Source organism: Parasteatoda tepidariorum, chromosome 4, assembly GCF_982258835.1.
Source record: "Parasteatoda tepidariorum strain Cologne lab strain chromosome 4, Ptep-v5.0, whole genome shotgun sequence".
NCBI classification, from domain to species: Eukaryota; Metazoa; Arthropoda; class Arachnida; order Araneae; family Theridiidae; genus Parasteatoda; species Parasteatoda tepidariorum.
In genome coordinates, this window is record NC_141758.1 from 9,347,802 (window position 1) to 9,355,506 (window position 7,705).

At 28.4% G+C, this 7,705-nt stretch overlaps 1 long non-coding RNA gene across 1 annotated transcript; it reads right to left on the reverse strand.

Moving 5' to 3' along the window:
- Positions 1-3,593: 3,593 nt before the first annotated feature.
- LOC139426455 (uncharacterized) lies at positions 3,594-6,613 on the reverse strand. Its single transcript, XR_011637718.2, has 3 exons — positions 6,394-6,613; positions 5,733-5,774; positions 3,594-3,972 (listed from the first exon to the last, which is right to left on the reverse strand). It is a non-coding gene; the product is annotated as an uncharacterized LOC139426455 (long non-coding RNA).
- Positions 6,614-7,705: the final 1,092 nt, after the last annotated feature.

The following is a 7,705-nucleotide window of genomic DNA, read 5'->3' on the forward strand; positions in this document are numbered from 1 at the left end:
TGTTATTATTTAATTTGTTTAAAAATCATAATTCATCGTAAATTATTTTCTTACAACTAGTACCTATCTTCTGAAACATAAAATTTCTTAATTAAAGCAATATTGGTATTCTTGTAAATAATTTTAAGTTTGAATATATTTGACATGAATCAGATACCCCTTTGATAGAATCATTATCGCCATGTCATAACTGATTCATTCAAATTATTAAATTTAAAAAAAATTGTTTATTGGTTTATATTTTTCTTTTGTGCCTTCAATGAATATTCACTTTCTTTCTTTTTTTAATTTTCAGCTACATTTTTGCAGACAGCTTTCTATTTGATGGGTCAGATTATTTTTTTAAAGATTTTTATCCAGCCACGAATTTTGTTGTCTTAATTGAGGCCACTGACTTGTTAAACTAACAATCACAGGTCATATAGAGTGAAATCACCAGTGCAACTAGGACATTGACTAAGGCTAGTGACAGATCATCAAGCAGAGTTTTAACTGATTTTCCAAGTAACCTCTTGCGACCAACGGCTTATTATTAAGACATCAAAGTCTTTTTCGTGTTTTTCTTTGTTAAATAAAAGAGCAGCAATAATAGACTGTATTTTATTGAACTTTAGGACTTTTGACTGAAATTTTCATTTTTTATATTTTGAAATTTCTGTTACCTATATATTTTTGAAACAATTGATTAAAATATATATATGTATATAAAAGAAGTTTGTATTCATGAAAATGCCCTTGATAATTTTCATTTTTGTCTAAAATAATTTTCATACAATATGCATTAAAATTTTGTGCAATATTATATTTTATCATATTTTATAAATAATAAAAAAATTTATTTGAAGTCTTAGACAATTTAGTGTTAAAATAATTGCCACATATAGTAGAGTCAACTTAAACTAATTTCTTTGACTGTCAAAGTCATTGAAAACACTGTTCTTAAAACTACTCTATTTCTGTAATGATCATTTGAAATTGCTGCAAATTTTTTGAAAGCATTTAAAAACTAGACGAACAGTTAAAACATATTGAATTCTGCTGACCCCCAATGAGACTGTCGCCTAATACATTGTAGGTTCAAGTGAATTTGTTTTACCTGTCTATCTGTTTTGAATGCCTGTGCTTGATTGTATTCAGTTTTATTTTAAAAACAAATAATCATAGATTTTATTCGTTTGACACTCTATGATTTTAATTTGAATTATTGCCTTGGAATTCCCATAATTTGATTTTAATTCTATATAGCAAATTTTTTTCCTCATTGTTTTATCTGGTACATAAGCTTTTTAAAAACAAATATGGTGGATTTTGTTTTGACATACTTCTTCGATGCATCCAAATTCACTTAAATTGATTTTAACTGTATATTGCAAAATGTTTGCCTCGTTTCTTTATCTTGTATACTTTTTTAAAAATTTCCATTAAATATTATTTCTACTATGGCTATAAGTCTGCTTACTAAAAGGCATATAATATATAAATTATTAGTCAAGGGGAAGAATGTTTCAGTGATAATGAATTTTTTAAATTTATATTTGGCATATACAATTAAATCATTTTAAACTTGCTTTTTCTTGAGTGATAACAAATATATAGTGAACTGGAATGTTTCAATTTTAAATTATCTTTCAAGAATTTTATTTTTCTTAATCCATAACTTTCCACATGTTTTATTTGTGCAAATAAGATTTTTTCCATGACCCCATATCCTTTTTTATGGTCCCTGATTATCTGCCATTTTAATAAAAAAAAATTTGTCAAATGAAATAGAACTTCAAATATGAAAAAAGTTGTATCACTTTCTATTTAATATTGCAAAAACTAAATTATCCCGAATTGTGCCAACCCAATAGCTTGTCATCAGAATTTCGAAAATTATGAAAAATTACTGATTTTATGTTTTGAAGCAGTGACTCTTTGCTTATTAGTTGTAATTTTAATTATTATTGACAAATTCATAATGGTGTGATATTTTTTTCCAAGTAAAATTTATAACATGGAACACAGAAAATGTTGGCATTAAATAATAAACAAAAAGAGGTTGTGTGTTACTTTTTTTTATATAATCCTTTTTTTTTCTTCCGTTTTGCAATATTTAAATTTTCCTAGCCGAACTATCCAAATTGTCACGCTTTAACTATATTGAAATCTAGTCTAGATATTAAATGTTCACAAGTTTAAGAATTATACACCAAACATTTCACTATATTTAATTTTATAATAATACTTAATTCTGTTTATGGACATTGAGGAGATTTGTAACAATCGTAAGTGGTCCTGAAGTAATTTTTTACGAAGAAAAATAAATTGGCGTATCCCGTCTGAGTAGGGCTTGATGAAAAATATTAAGAAATGTTCAATATCTGGTGGAAAAACTGATAAAATGTAAGATGATTGTTTAAGTATATGAACAAACTTTTTAATTCTGCCTTACTGAATAGTAACTTCCGTTTCCGATAGCTTTTTTTTTTCTTTTTTTACAGTCATAGACATTCCAGAATTTTGATATTTTTTCCCCTTTTCACAAATTTTATTAATGCTTTTTAAATTAATCGAAACCCATTCTTTACATTTTCATTAATTAATGGAGCTCTTTCGGATAATTTTCCAAAAGGAATACATATCATTCGGGTTAAATAATTCTTAGAAACAAGCAATAAAGTATTACTGGATTAAAAACTTCATTCTTTTCAAAACATACAAATAGGAAAAAATAGTCTACACATTTCAAGTGCTGAAAAATAGTCGCCCATTTTCAAGGCATGAATGAGAAGAAACAAAAGTGATTTCAAGTATGAAATGTGAAAATTTAAATATTTTAAATCACTTTTGCATTAAATATGTCAATTGTTATTTCCAAGGTATATATTTTTTAATCAAGTATATTACAGGTTGTGTTTAAGATATTAGAGATATCGAAATGATGCAAGTTATTCGTAAATTAAAGGTAAATAAATGACGGACCATGTGTCTTTTCATTAGTTTATTTAGACACAAAGATGACATAGAAAAGGTAAAGGTAGATATTAGAGAAAATTCCCGCAAATGAGAAAGCTGCCGTTCTCTTCAACATGAAAACATCACCTGCTCTGCAAAAGCGCTCGTGACAGTTCGCGCATGCGCGGAGAGGTTGTTTCAAATACTTGTTGCATATTTAAAATTATGTAAAGTGATTCTCAAAAAAAAATTATAGTATATATAAAATTATTAAAAACTAAGTAATAAATATTTATTTTATTTTATTAAAATCTGAAAATATTTTGAACTAAATATTCAAGTCTTAGACTAATACTTTTAAATGTCTAAATCTTAGACTAAAACTTTTAAATGTCCAAAAGTTCTTGATAATTTGAATGTCTGTCTCAGGAAGAGCATTTCATATTGTTTGTATGCGTGCCCAAAGTTCGTCTGTAGAAGCAACAGGTCAAGGATCACGAGCGAGACGCCGACCAACGAAATCCCACACATGTTCAATCGGCGACATATTCGGGAAATACGCAGGCCAAGGAGGAAGCTGTACCTGCCGCGATGCAAGAAAGGACTAGTAATATGAGGGTGGGCATTGCTCAACTCTATGGCATTGCCCTGTTGAAATACAGAGCCTGGCAAGGCTTGAAGGAAGGGAACAACTTGGGTCTATAGAACTTCACTAAAGTACTGAATGCTGTTCAGAAGACCCACAATTCGCAGCAATTGAGATCGTCTATGATATGCTAGGGCACCAAAGACCATAACTCCGGGTGTTCGTTGACTGCTGCGTTCGACTCCGTAAGTTGTTGAAATCTCGCTCTCTTTCGCCGAAGAGGCATAAGTAACAACTGAGCTAACGTTTACCACTAGCAGATAACCATACACGCCTCGCGACAGCCGTCTATTTATTCGGTTCCATCCGCCATTCAGAGGGTGCTGCTCAGCATACGCATGCGCTACGGGTTGAGAAATCTCACATCCTACAAAACCTTTTCCAAGAACCTGAAATAAAAATCAAACACAAACTTAAATTACAGTACATTTTAAAAATACTATCATTATGAAAACACAAAAGCAACTGAATTTCAAATAAGAGTTTTTTATGTATGTATTAGATAAAACTACAGTCAAAAAGTTGGGGTTACGGCAAACTTTTGTCAGGGGGAAACAGGGTTTGCTAAAACCTAAGTTTTTTTCTATAATAAAAAGTAAATAAAATCAAAAGTATGGAGAAAAAAACTTCCCCAGGGATAAATAGAGTTTTCAGAAATATTCTAAATGTATATACAAAGAAATTAATAAAATAAATTATTCCGAAAATGAATATTTTAGACTTTAGTCTTACATGGAAGACAAAAGTTCATTATAAAATAACTGAAATGATTCTTTGGAAAACGTGAAGCCTGTTTTAAATTATAAATAAACAGATAAATAAAGGAAATTCCTAAAAGCATTGTCAAATCATATATTCTTGAAATGTAAAAGCACATAGTAAACATTCACAGCACAAGATAGTTCATCTGTATTTTAGAATAAATTAATTCGTTGCAATATCTTTTAATAAAAAAACAATTATCAATTCATAGCTTATACTTTAATCTTTATAGTTTTTGCATTTGATTGCATGAAAAGGGATTATAAAATTTTATCGCTTGTTTCCTGACATTGTAAGTACATAATTTTAGGATTTTTCATTGGGTATACTTAAATGTGTATTCAATATAATCAATAAATTGAAAGGAGACAATGAAATTATTTCAATGATGAACAAACAATATTTACAATATGCATGCACATTTCATTAATATATTTTCATCAATTCATTTTATTCATTCATATGCTTTCATGATGCTTATTATTTAATTTAAAGTGCTTTTTGCAACTAACAATATTTTTATAAAATATAATATTAACCACAAAATTATCTTCCATCGTCACTGCAGAATCATTTTCATCATTAGTTAATTTATATTATAACTTTTTTACAAAAGTCAAACTACTGAAATAATCTCTACATAATATATTTTTATGTCAATATGTATAGTTACTGATTTATATTTATTAGAGATTATAAACGTAACATAACTTAAAGAAATATTAGAAATTTAACTTTAACTGATAAAATTTCTTAATTCAACAGATATTAAACTGTCCGAGTAATGCCGGGTGGAAAAATCAGGTCTGAATACTTTAATGTCAGATATTTGAAGATACTTATTCGTTGCCAAGGCCATGCAACCAAGTTCACTAACAAATTCACTAGAAACAAAAACAATGCCATATTTTCATTCAAGGGTCAATATAAGCTACAATAACACACCTAGGTGTATTAAATAAAATATCTTGGCTATAATTATAACCATACATCCCACAATATTGAAATCATTATCAATAACACAATATATCAAAAAGATAACATTATGATTATACACAATGATAACTATTAAGTACAATATTAGTGAGAGATAAATATTATTTGGTACCAAAGATATTGTAAAGATATCGATAATGTTAAAATAACAAAAATTAGTAAGGTTGGAAAATGTAGAAATATATTATTAAATATTGTATTATATATCAAAAATTTTACTTTAAAGAATTTATTAGGCGTGTTAATTTAAACTAAATTAAAAACTCTTAGTAAAAAAATATCTTAATGACAAATCTTTGATAATAAATTCTTTTATTTTATAACTTGAAAGCTTTGTGATGCAATAATTATTTTAATTATAAAGGGGAAAAAAACTTATAATTTAATTTACCTCTTTTGACTAAATCCAACCATTAATTCTCCTTGGGTGCATCTGAAAGGTTAAAAAAAAGGGATTTAATGTTTATTATTGCATACTAATTAATAATGCTCTTTTAAATATATATATTTTATTATAATAAACATTCTATTCTGATATATAAATAATAAGACAGTCATCCGTTTAAATAACATAGTTCTGAATCAAAATAATTGGTTTTATTAGTTGCTGTTGAAATAATGTGTTTCATATACGAAACTTTATACATATCAGAATTAATGACGTGAATAAAATTTATAAAAGCAATTTAAACTTTTATATAATTATTCATGTAGCCTACACTATGCCATATCTACAGTAACTTCTCTTTCTGTTAGTAGTTTTCTCTCTTTTCTGAAGCATATGAACTTAAACTTAACAATTTGCACATGGATGTGCACAACAAAATTAGGTTGTCTAAAAAAACAATTTACATATTGCAATTTAAAACTTTACGTTTTGGGGACATAACAAAAAAACGTTACAGCATTATTCAAACCTTTAAATACTGTATTATTGCAAGACACGAGTAACACTTATAATAAGTAATAAAAATCAATACTATTTAAATGTTTAAAAATTTTATCAGTTGCAACCACAGACAAAAGTTTAAAGAAAATGATAAATTACTTACTTCACTGCATTATTGATCCACAGTTTCAAATGTAAACAAAAATGGTTGAAAAGCTTTGCCACAGCGCCACAGGACAGTACACGGCATGTTGCGCGCGCACAATTTTATTCTGACGTCATTGCTTAGAATCTCGTATTCCCGAGAAAGAGGGAAAAAGTTTCATATTCCCTGTCTTAAGGATTGGGAAGGTTATGGTTTGGAATCGTGCTATCGGGACAGAGCCTGATCTTTAGTCTTACTGAGAGAAAAACTCATCAGGTTGGTAACGCAAAATCAAGGCGAGACCATGAACTTGATAGTGGTGTCACAGCTGCCGACTATTGCTATTGAATTGAACGATGGTATCATACAACAGAATAAGGTGTTGTCGAATGCCAAATTTCTGCAAAATGAGGCTGAACGAGCCCTGAACTAAATGATTTCATTTGATTTTATAACCGTCGTTGAACGACGGATCCAATTTCAGGTTTACGATTCCCAATGTTCAACTCCGTAGCCTTGTAATTTTGAACCCAATCCAGAAGACAAGGGAAATCCTTGATCAAGTATGGAGAAAAATTTGTCTTCGCGAAGCACTTTTTTTAATGAAGCTAATCAGAGTACCATAGAGAGAAAAACTACTGAAAACATCCCAAGGTTAGGTTCACGGCAAAGAGACTCTTACCCAGGATCCCTCTACAAAAAATATTTTACACAAGAACTGTGACTGGTGCAAGCAGGGCGCAGAACTCGAGTACACCAACCATTGCTGGGATTCGAACACAGTTAGTGACTTTGATAACGACTAAATGAGAAAATCAAACGATATTTAAACTTAGCTTTCAGCTTTAATTGTTACTTATCATTTTGAAATTATTTGAATAAATTAGAATTTTCAGGTATTTTAGTAGTATATGGGGGGGGCTAGAGGACACTTAGCCCTTTCCATATACTACTATTGATTTCCTATTTTTATATTAAAAAAAATTAAAATAGGCCTATATTTTACATTTTTATATGAAATATCAGCATATTTAAAAATTCTTATTTTTATATTAATAATTTTTATTTTATTAAAAATCCTGTACCTTATTGAAAATATCGTTTTTTATTTTACATGTAATTCATAATCGTAATATTTATTTTTACCTTTAAAATCAAAAATATATTTTCCACTATTAATTTTTCTTATAGCTTTATCAGATAATTCACCATGACATTTCGAGAGATAAAAATCTTTCTCATCATTGTCTACTTCTAATCTAGCTATAATAGAGTCACCGCATTTTGTATTTATTTTTCTCAGTGATATTAAATTATATTTACCTATCTC